Here is a 12,368-nt window from a genome sequence, read left to right as displayed (position 1 = left end):
GTACAGTACATTAACAACAGCTCATACCCCAGTTTACAATTAACCAGGGATGACGAAACAAAGAAAAAATGTTTTCATGGTTTTCATCTGGATGAAAGTATGCATTTTATCCTCCTGAGACCTGAGTGTTACTGCTGTGTCCATTTTCTATTTTCCTTTTTGATTTGTATATTTATTTTTTTATTTTTTAGAGCAAATAGTTTTGCTAAAAAATGATGGCAAAATACAGTATGTGGACAGCAGGACTAAGTTGTGAAATTTTAAATAATACCAAGCTATAGAAAGTCTGTTCCCTGTCTGTCACTCACTCGACTTTGTGTCGATGTGGTGTAGGGCTTTACTGGTTGTTTAGATCAGTGTTACTATCAGAAATAATTAATAATTATTTCTGTAGTTATTAATCAATATTTAAATTAATTAATTGGATCTAACTCATTAAAACCTCATATAGGACTCCAGTAAATGTAGTGTGCTACGTTTAGGAGCAAGTTTGGTTATTAGCAATAATTAATAATTATCAAAGATAATTATTAATTATTAAAATCAATAGAACATTGATGAGAATCAATGTTAGCTTTTTTTAATCCTTTAAAATCAACACTTATCAATTGTTAACATCGATGAAACATTAAAATTAACACTAGCTTATTGATCATTCTAATTCAATCAAAGATAATTATCAATTATCAAAAATCAATAGAATATTAATAAGGATTAACATTGACAGGGCACCACCCTGAAATCAGGGACTAATAACCGAATATTAAAACAGTCTCAATATTAGATTGTTTTCTTAGGAAAATCGACATCCGAAGAATATCGATTTTCGAATAAAAAAACAATGAATGAAGGTTTGAATCCGAGCACTGACATCCCGTCAGCACGACACAGGCGTATGCAAAACAAACCAAAACACTTCTCTTTGTAATATAAACAAAGTTTATTTATGCAGTAATATCAATTAATAATTAATACAATGCAGTCAATAAACTTCCGACTTACAACTACAAACTAAACAGTGATATGATTAGATATGGAAATAAAAATAATCCTATAACACAAGGTGTGTGTGTGACAGTGTGTGTGTGTGTGTCAGTGTGGTTAGTGAGAGAGAGAGAGAGAGAGATGATTAAGTGACAGCCCGAAAGCTGATTTCGCAATAGCTGGAGATGAAGCAGCCGTGTTCATCACTCAGAGACGCGGTTTTACGAGCGGGGCTCGTAAAAGTCCCTTGTTATTTGACTCTTTAATGGATGAACTCAGTTGCTGTCTCACCCGCGATGGCGAAAATGCACAACAGTCCAATTTGGTTGGACTACAATACAGCAAAACAAATTCGTGATAATTAATACCCTGAGTATTAATAATGAGCGGACATGGCGGTCCGTAAACTGTACAAGCAAAAACCTTGAAACACAAGAATAACACGCTATAATATTCTATCTCTGCCCAGATGTAAACCTCTTACTTGAATCGCATGAGGACACAGGTAGAATGTGTTTTCCTCCGTCCTTTAACTCTGACCCGGTTTCTTGAGGCTCGTGTGATGACGAGAGCCGTTTCCTCCCACTGTCGGCGGCCGGTACGGCTTCTGATTCTCGGCGGGCTGGCGGAGAACTCAGAAATGTCAACTTGATTGAAGATTGAAGAGAAATCTTTAATCTCTTCACTTCTGTAGGCCAACGGATGAAGATGCGAATTGCTCGGCGGTCTCCTTCGGATCCGTTAGAGTGTTCGGTTGAACACAGAGTAATCTCAACTCGTCCAGCGAGATGGAGATTGTATGGCTACAGTTTCAAGTCGGACATTAATTCCTTATGCCACGAGGTTACACCGGAGAGCAGCAAAAAGCTACGTCCGTATTCGGTGAACGAAGTCGCCGGAAGCCACTTTGGAAGCATTTCAGAATTATTTGAAGTCCTGATGATGTCATGTTTGAGGGACGTTCTGTGGTGTGCCTCATCCAATAGGAGTTGAGCGCTCGATCCTTTAGAGGGCAAGGCTTCATGGATCTGTAGTCTGTTTTGGACTCCCTTTGTTTGATTTTGGCGCGATTTTTATCAGTACAACATCTGACTTAGAAGGAGGGGCTTGAGGAATGTTTTTTTTATGACTGTTTGGCCTGCCTTTGTCTTCTATCTGAATACATGAGGCCCAACAGTGGTGACACTAGGGGTTCGATCTTGACATCCCCAATCACCTTTGCTTAAAATAAAAAAGTCCAATGAAAATTGGTGAGTGGAATTTGCATGCCACTCTCCACCCCGGACATACGGGTATAAAAGGAGATGGCGTGCATCACTCATTCAGATTTTTTCTTCGGAGCCGAATGCATGTGTGTTTGTCCTCTCACTCTTTGCTACGCTGCTGGATTCTTACGGCGCATATCAGCGGTCACCCTCACACGGTTAAGTGCTGTGTTTCCCCTGGGCGCTTCGGCAGCCTGAGTCTGCAGGTGCTAAAAGAGTATATTAGAAAGAGTATATTACCTTCTAAAACAGCTCGCACAAACGCTTGGCGTCTTTTTAAAGATGTCCTTCCACGCTTGCGCTACTGGATGTGGCCGTTATCTCTCCCCTCCGGATACCCATGAAATCTGAGTGTCTGGGGTGCCAGGACGCCAAGGCGGCTTTTGTGGAAGGGTTATGTTCTCATTGTGAGAACTTGCCCATGAGAACGTTGCGGTCGCGGCTCACTTCCTCCTTCATGAAGCAAGGAGCCACTGTGGCTCCCCAACCCGGTCCGTCCTGGTCTGACGCTCAGCCAGCCGGGTCGGCAAGCACCGTGGGCGATCTGGATGTGGACATGGGAGCGTTTCCTCTGGCTCAGCCCCCGCGGACCTCCCATCCCCCAGCACGCTCGTTCTGTCCAGACGAGCTGTCGAGCGATGCAGGCAGTCTGCCTCAGGGTGGGTTTAATGTGTCGTTCGCGGCTTGCGATGAGGATGAGCTTTAGGTCGCGGCATCAAAGGGTGGGCTTCTGCTATCGGAAGTGGACTAATCTCCTGCCCACGGGTGGTAGAGCACAGGATGAGTCGGACACTGAGATGGCAGCCGTGCTTGCCCGGGCGGCTGCGAACATCGGGCTGAAGTGGAACCCTCCACCCTGCCCTGAGCGTTTGCGGCTGGATGATTGGTTTTTGGGCTCGGAGCGCAACTCACTGCCACGCCCTGCCCCGGTGCCTTTCTTCCCGGAAGTGCACGAGGAGCTAATGAAATCGTGGAAGGCACCTTTTACTGCCCGTACACACTTCGTGGGCTTGTCCTCTCTGACTACCCTCAATGGTGGAGTGGCTAAGGGATATGTCGAGCTTCCCCAGGTAGAGAGCGCCGTAGCGGTGCATTTATGCCCGCAGGGTGCAGCCACCTGGCGCGACTGACCAAGGTTCCCTTCCAAGGCCTGTAAGTTCTCTTCCTCTTTAATGATGAAGTCTTACAAGGCCGCGGGTCAGGCCACTTCCGCCCTGCATGCCATAGCCATCCTGCAGGTCCACCAGGCCAAGGCATTAAAAGACCTGCACGAGAGTAGGACCGACCCAGGGCTGATGCAGGAACTGCGCACTGTGACCGACCTCGCCTTACATGCGACGAAGGTCATGGCACGCGCCCTGGGGTGAACGATGTCCATGCTTGTGGTCCAAGAGCGGCACCTGTGGCTCAACCTTGCGGAGATGCGTGATGCCAAGAAAGTCCACTTTCTTGATGCGCCCATCTCCCAAGGAGGGCTTCGTGGCGACACCATAGAGGATTTAGCCCATCAGTTCTCGACGGTGAGAAAGCAGACTGAGGCAATTAAACACATCCTGCCACGGCACGACCCTGCCACCTTGAGGCCACCGAAGTCCCGCACCCCGTCTGCTTTTCACCAGAGCCGTTCCACTGCAGTGCCAGCCCTGGCTCCTGTACCATCGGAGCCCGCAAGCCGGCCTCAGAGAAAAAGATCCTCCCGTGGGAAGTCGGCTCCACCTGCCCATCAGTCGGCCCCTAAGAACCCCAGACGGGCTTCGAGGTGGTCCTGACATGGCCCGCCCAGGGATGAGGCGACCGCTCCTGACTGGTCTGGCCTGGGACATCTCTCCAGCCCCACCATCGCCCCTGCGCCAGCGTGTGGTGAGTATGATATGCCAGTATGCATTTACTCCTGTGAGCCTCATTGCACAGACTCTGTGCAAAGTCAGGGAGAACGAGCAGCAAGTCCTGTTCATTGCGCCGTACTGGCCCAGCCGGACTTGGTTCTCGGATCTGATGCTCCTGACAATAGCACCTCCCTGGCGCATTCCCCTGAGGCAGGACCTTCTCACTCAGGGGCAAGGCACACTCCAGCACTCGCTGCCGGATCTCTGGAATCTCCATGTCTGGCAAGGGGGGCCTCTCTAGCAGACATATGTAGAGCTGCGGGTTGGGCTATGGCCAATACCTTTGCAAGGTTTTATAACCTACACATAGACCCGGTTTCAACCCGAGTGTTACACAGTAACAGCAGGTAGACCAGGCGGCCAGTTTGGTATACCGCTTGCATTGCGCCTTTCTCTTTTTTCAAAGGTGATAATGTGTGCTTTTTGTCCACAACAGTTCCCCGTACCAGTGAAATCCGGACGCCTCTTTAATTCCTTAGCACTGTCCGGTGACGAACTTGGCCGAGGAGTAACACCACCAGGCCCAGTACTCGTGGTATTCCCCTTTTCAGGTGAGCCTGTGTGCTTGGGCTCAGTGCTCCATGCGTGGTGATTCCCCTTTGGTAATCCCGTATGATGAGTTTCCACTGTTCGGTTCCCCCTTAGGTGAAACCTGTGTTTCCCCTCATCAGAGCTTTCTCTGTCTCGGCCACTGTGCTGCATACCCTCTCTGTAGATAGGGTCCTCCTGTGGTATCATTCCATATGCGTACGTCCCCATTGGTAAGTCCATGTGAGGTATGCTCCACATGTTAACCTCCCTCCGGCAGGATGTGGTCTCCGTAGTGCTCTCCTTCCTGGAGAGGGAAGAGCACTTCCCAGCGCTATTCTAGAAAGTGTTCGGTGGGAGATTGCTTAACAGCAAATTAAGAAAGGCACCGCCGGTAGGCGCCTACTTGGGTAAGTGCCTTCTCTCCCCTTAACGGGACTAGGGAGACGCCTTACCCAACTCGCTGGAAGGTCACGACATGGTTGAACGCTCGCTGCGAGGCATGCAGCAGCTTGCCCGTGTCCACTCTTCCGTGCCTCATGACACGGTTCAGCGCCTGTGGCATTTCCTATAGGAACCCCTAGTGTCACTACATCAACACAACGTCGAGTGAGTGACAGACATGGAACGTCTTGGTTACTGATGTAACCTATGTTCCCTGATGGAGGGAACGAAACATTGTGTCCCTCCTGCCGGGGCGCTGAACTGGCCACTGACATGGCCGGAACTCTCTATCGGCTCCACAGCATAAATCTGAATGAGCGACGCATGCCATATCCTTTTATACCCGTATGTCCGAGGTGGAGAGTGGCATGCAAATTCCACTCGCCAATATTCATTGGCCTTTTCTATTTTAAGCAAAGGTGATTGGGGCTCTCAAGATCGAACCCCTAGTGTCACTACATCAACACAACATCTCGTTTCCTCCATCAGGGAACAGAAGTTACATCAGTAACCAAGACGTTTAAAAAAATAAATATATTATTTTTTCAGGAGTGTTGGTTATTCATGTTTTTGATACGTTACAGACATTACATTAGAAATTAGCATAAACAATTCTGATTCAAAGTAATGGTCAGCATTACCCAATCACTGCCAACCATGTTAAAATAAAATTATATATATTTCTGAATCTATGTACTGATTACATTGTCCCATTCTGCCAAACATGTTGAGTTGTTCAAACATCATCTGGAGCCTGAAACTAAACTTTTGACCGGATTTTAGGAGTGAATATAGCTGCACAGAGAGCTATAGGATGCTCCCTTGCTCCCTATTTAGTGTATGACTTAACCTCCAGTGTGCTGTCTGTCTGCATTGGTCTCAGAACAGTTTGAAATGCACCTTATTTTCATCTTAACTCCATATAAAGCATCTGAAAGGAAAAATTTTCAGCTTTTGGATGAACCCATTGATTCTCAGTCTGATAATGCACAGTAAACATAGGATTTCTAAGGAAAAAAGATCAATCAATAAATCGCTTAAAAAAATAAAAATAAAAAAAGGCATATCAGATGAAACTAGAGACTCTAATCTTTTGACTCAAACAGGTTTCAATACAAAAACGTAATTATGTTTCTTACCAGATGTAGTTTTGTTAGTTCCATTTCTCCCAAATATAAATTCCACTATGGTCGGCGCCATGTTGTTTTGTCACATGACTCGGTGCATCAGATGTTTAACATTTTACTGACTGTCACTTTAAATTCATTTAAATTATCCATTGTATAGAGTAAAGCCAAAATTCAGTGTCCATGGATTGTATGCTGGGTAGCACTAGGTTATAGTTTCAGGGTGGATACATGCAAATGTATATATGCAGTTCATAGAGTCTGACTGCATTTTAAATGAAAGTCGAGCATATCTAGCACCTTGAAGATCAGGACAGGGGTGTACACCACACACACACACACACACACACACACACACACACACACACACATATACACAAAACATTTGAAATCCACATTTGATTTGAATGTAATGTAAATAAATATGTAAAAATATTAAACATTGTGTACAGACAGAAATGTCACTGTCTAGATTAGTGAATCGAATTCCTTAAGTTAATTATGTGTAATAAACAACACAGACAGTGTATGTAAATAAACAACACCATCAAATGGCACAACTAATTTTCTTCTTAACAAGCTCACTTTTCTTTCAAAGTGTTTATTAAAATTCCACAGCATAAGAGCTAATAGCCTATCTGCATCAGAGTATTCAAGCATAATATGTTGCAATAATTCCCACAATGTTTTTTCAGCATCTTTGCAGCACTAGGCTAAATATAGGCCCTATCTACTGATTTGGCACAATGTATTTGTGATGATTGGAAAGTCTGATTTAAGGCTGCGGGGGAAGGGAAGGATGGAGAGAGAGAAAGAGAGACAGATTTTTGTAATGTGGGATTACATCACCCCCTTGTCTTGCTCTTCAGTGAGCTGTTCAGAGTGCTGTTAACTGAGGACAGACTGTACTTCACAAAGAGTTTATCTAGGGGTGCACAAGTCATTTTGTGAGTTGGAATTTGAATTGAATCAGCAATGTCCCACAGGATGCAGAATTTGGGTAATTTACTGAATTGCAATTAAAAATAAAATAAAAATAAAATACAGTCACACAAAAGAAGATTGTCATTTTTGAAAAAAAAAAAAAAAAAAAAACACTTTTTGGGAGAACGAGTAGGCCTACGAGTAGCAGTTCTTTCTTTTAGGTACTCGCCGATACCTATTTTTATTTTTGTCAAAATTTAACATTTTATTTCAATTTTGTCTTCAAAATGATGTCTAAATAGTAGCAGTAGTAGATGTATAACAACAAATATTTCTTAACTTTACAGCAGTGATATATTTCTGTCACTCTTTTTTTTTTTTTTTTTTTTTTTTTTACCATTACATGGACCTTTAATTTTGGCTGAAGCTTTTATTTTTTGATGGAACTTTACACATCCGGAAAAGCTGGTTGCTACATGACCCAGGTTTTGTACCATTCAGAAGTGATCATATCTATGCCCTGTTCCTTTCAAGACTTCACCATCCACTGTGAGAGCTTTGGAGGGTTGAAAAGTGTTATTGGGCTAAAACATTATGGTTATTCAGAATTCACTTTTTAAGTAATTTTTATTGGAAATTCTGTTTGAAGTGATCTTATAGCATGAATATCATGATTGTTCTCCCTTCAAAATGCTCTACGGAAGCAGATTTATCCTGGAATGCAGGGCCAGTGTGATTATTAAACCACAAAAGGTTATTTAATAAAATAAATATCTAGTCTGTATGTGTTGCGCGCTACAAAGTGAATTAGTGCTCTGCTCGCTGTCATCTGCTACAAATTTAATGCTCATAATAATGTTCTCCATGTATGGGCAGCCGGCTTCACACATGAAATGCACAGGCTTCACACTGAAGCGTGCAGCACATGCAGACTATATATTTATTGCATTAAGTTATATTCTGAATCAAAACTATGATTCAGTATTTGTTTCAAACAGATGCAATCTGTAATGATTCTAATTATTATCTTTTATTTATTTATTTTTTTTATAAAAATTATGGGCTTGCTATATATCGACTGTAAAAGAATAGTACCATCATTGATATATATATATATATGTATATATATATATATATATACACACTACCGGTCAGAAGTTTTAAAAGACTTACTCATTATATATATATATATATATATATTTTTTTTTTTTTTTTTTTTCACATTTAGAATAATAGTAAAGTCATCAAAACTATGGAATAACATAAATGGAACTATGGTAATTAAGTTTTAATATTTTAATATTAATATTTTAGCATCTTCAAAGTAGTCATCCTTTGCCTAGAATTTGCAGACATGTACTCTTGACATTTTCTCAACCAACTTCTTGAGGTATCACCCTGGGATGCTTTTTAAACAGTATTGAAGGGGTCAATACCCATCTATGTTGGGCACCTATTGGCTGCTTTTCTTTATTATTTGGTCCAAGTCATTAATTTCAAAAACTTTTTTCAAATTTTTTTATTAAAATGTAGTTTTATAATGAAGTAAATTAATATGGTGGCACAATTATATTTTTGTCTACAAAACTCATTTCAAACATTTAAGCATACGCCTTCAGATCAAAAGATTTTAAGATCATGAGAAACATTTCAGTCAAGTGTTTCAAAACTTTTTACCAGTAGTGTATATATATATATATATATATATATATATATATATATATATATATATATATATATATATAGTATACATATATTAGTACTGTGCAAAAGATTTAGGCACTTGTGAAAAATTTTGCATAGTGAGGATGTCTTCAAAAATAATGAAATAAATAGTTCTCATTTATCACTTAATGTCATACAAAGTCTTTAAACATAAAAAAGCTAAATCAATATCATTTGCCTTTAAAACAGCACCAATTCTCCTAGGTACACCTGGACACAGTTTTTCTTGGTTGTTGGCAGATAGGATGTTCCAAGCTTCTTGGAGAATTCGCCACAGTTCTTCTATCTATTTAGGCTGTCTCAATTGCTTCTGTCTCTATATGTAATCTCAGACAGACATGATGTTCAGTGGGGGGCTTTGTGGGGGCCATGACATCTGTTGCAGGGCTCCCTCTTCTTCTGTTCTAATCTTTTCTATTTGCAAATGCAATGTTTGGGAGTCTAACATTTATATTTCCTATTGACACACTGAAGCTGAAGATATAAATAACCATCTTAAGACAAATGCTTTTGTGAAACATCTTACGAGCCTAAGACTTTTGCACAGTACTGTATATATATATATATATATATATATATATAGGTGACACACTTTCCAGGTGAAATGCTATTTTAAAAACCTTGTGTTTAGTGTGAAAAAACAAGCCTATGATAATGTTCATGTTTATAATCAAAAGGGAGGTGCTGTTTATCTGTTGTACTCTACTGGGTCTTTTTAGACCCGAACAAATATGGTTGGCTGGAGTTTTCTCTAAAGCAGAAGAGTTAAAATAAAGATTTTAATTTAGCACCACAAAATGACCACCACATTGTTTTAAGATAACTTTATTAACATAAACATTGATATCAAAATTTTCATTTAATGATTATATGTTAATGTTTAGCTCCATTTTGAACACTTACTGCAAAAAAATTGGGGGAAAGAAGAGTTATTCCACCACTATCCATAAAATGTATAATGAAACATATAAATGAAATACACTTTTCATAGGTGACATTTCAAACATTGATTATTAATATAATCTAATTGTGAAGGTGAGGGCATAGTCGAGTGCCCATCTGGGGATAGAGAAAGCGGTAAGGACATCCACCTGAGATAAATTGTGACTAACTAATGTTTCTATGTTCACAGTGAAGAGTCAAGAGAGATAAAAGACTGCTCAGTCCACAGAAAGGGGAAGAGAGATACAGACCAAAGACTTTGTGTCTGTTACCAAAGTGTTTTGTTTGAGTGCGAGCTGAAAAGCAGATCTTTGTTTGAGTGTAAGCTGAAAAGCGATTTCTGTTCCCTGTCTGTCACTCACTCGACATTGTGTCAATGTAGTGACACTGGAGGTTCGATCTTGAGAGCCCCAATCACCTTTGCTTAAAATAGAAAACACCAATGAGAATTGGTGAGTGGAATTTGCATGCCACTCTCCGCACCGGACATACGGGTATAAAAGGAGATGGCGTGCACCACACATTCAGATCTTTTCTTCGGAGCCGAATGCATGTTGTGTTCATCCTCTCTCCTTTCGCTACGCTGCTGGATTCTTATGCCGCATATCAGCAGTCACCCTCGCATGGTCGAGTGTTGTGCTTCCCCTGGGCACTTCGGCAGCTGAGTCTGCAGGTGCTAAAAGAGTATATTCAAAAGAGTATATTTTCTTCTAAAAGAGCTCGCGCAAACGCTTGGTGACTTTTTAAAGATGTCCTTCCGCGTTTGCGCTACTGGATGTGGCCATTATCTCTCCCCTCCGGAAACCCATGAAATCTGTCTCAAATGCTTGGGGAGCCAGCACCAATTAAGAGTGGACTTTTGTGGAAGGGTCCTGTTATCATTGCGAGAACATGTTGCGGTCGCATCTCACTTCCTTCTTCATGAAGCAAGGAGCCACGGTGGCTGCTCCCAAACCTGGTCCGTCCTGGGCTGACGCTCAGCAGGCCAGGTCGGCAAGCACCGCGGGCGATCTGGATGTGGACACGGGAGCGTTTCTGCCGGCTCAGCCACCACAGACCTCCCATCCCCCAGCACGCTCATTCTATCTGGAAAAGCTGTCGAGCGATGCAGGCGGTCTGCCTCAGGGCAGGTTTAATGTGTCATTTGCAGCTCGCGATGAGGATGAGCTTTCGGTCGCAGCATCGGAGGGTGGGCTTCTGCTATCGGAAGCGGACGAATTCTCCCACACACGGGCGGTAGAGCACAGGATGAGGCGGATGCTGAGATGGCTGCGAACATCTGGATGAAGTGGAACCCTCCACACTGCCCTGAGCATTCGCAGCTGGATGATTGGTTTCTGGGCTCAGAGCGCGACTCACGGCCGTGCCCCGCCCCGGCGCCTTTCTTCCCAGAAGTGCACAAGGACCACGATACACTGGACGAGAGACACTCACAAGAGCGGGACCTGATCAACAGGTTCCTCAAGGGCGCAAGGAGGTTGAATCCTCCTAGACCGTGCCTGATTCCCTCTTGGGATCTCTCTGTGATCCTATTTGTCCCACAGAGAGCCCCCTTTGAGCCACTGGAATTAGGCCGAGCTCAGCACTTTGTCTCTGAGGACGACCCTCCAGGTTGTGCTTACTTCCATCAAGAGGGTGGGGGACCTTCAGGCACTCTCTGTCACCAGCGAATGCCTGGAGTTCAGGCCAGCACACTCTCATGTGATCTTGAGACCCCGGCCTGGTTACTTGCTCAAAGTTCCCACCACTCCTTTTTGGGACCAGGTGGTGAACTTGCAAGCACTCCCTTCAGAGGAGGAAGACCCTGCGCATCTATCTGGACCGCACGCAGAGCTTTAGATGCTCGGAGCAGCTCTTTGTCTGTTTTGGAGGACAGCAGAAGGGGAAAGCTGTCTCAAGCAGAGGCTAGCCCATTGGATTGTCGATGCCATTTCTCTCGCATACCAATCTCAGGACTTGCCGTGCCCCTTGGGAGTCTGGGCGCACTCCAATAGAGGTGTTGTGTCCTCCTGGGCACTTGCAAGGGGGGCCTGCTCTAGCAGACATATGCATAGCTGCGGGTTGGGCTATACCCTATACCGTTGCGAGGTTTTATAACCTACGCATAGACCCGGTTTCAACCCAAGTGTTATGCAGTAACAGCAGGTAGACCGGGCGGCCGTTTGGGTGTACTTCTTGCATTGTGCCTTTCCCCTTTTTCAAAGGTGATAATGTGTGCCTCTTTGTCCACAACAGTTCCCCATATCCGGTGGACCCCAGATGCCTCTTTAATTCTTAAGCACTGTTCGGTGATGAACTCGGCGGAGGAGTAATGGCACCAGGCCCAGAACTCGTGGTATGCCCCTTTTCAGATGAGCCCATGTGCTCGGGCTCAGTGCTCCATGCATGGTGATTCCCCTTTGGTAATCCTGTATGATGAGTTTCCACTGTTCAGTTTCCCCTTAGGTGAACCCTGTGTTTCCCCTCACCAGAGCTTTCTCTGCCTCGGCCACTGTTGCTGCATATCCTCTCTGTAGATAGGGTCCTCTGGTGGTATCATTCCA

Source organism: Myxocyprinus asiaticus, chromosome 18, assembly GCF_019703515.2.
Source record: "Myxocyprinus asiaticus isolate MX2 ecotype Aquarium Trade chromosome 18, UBuf_Myxa_2, whole genome shotgun sequence".
Classification (NCBI taxonomy): domain Eukaryota; kingdom Metazoa; phylum Chordata; class Actinopteri; order Cypriniformes; family Catostomidae; genus Myxocyprinus; species Myxocyprinus asiaticus.
This window is presented reverse-complemented; position numbering follows the sequence as displayed.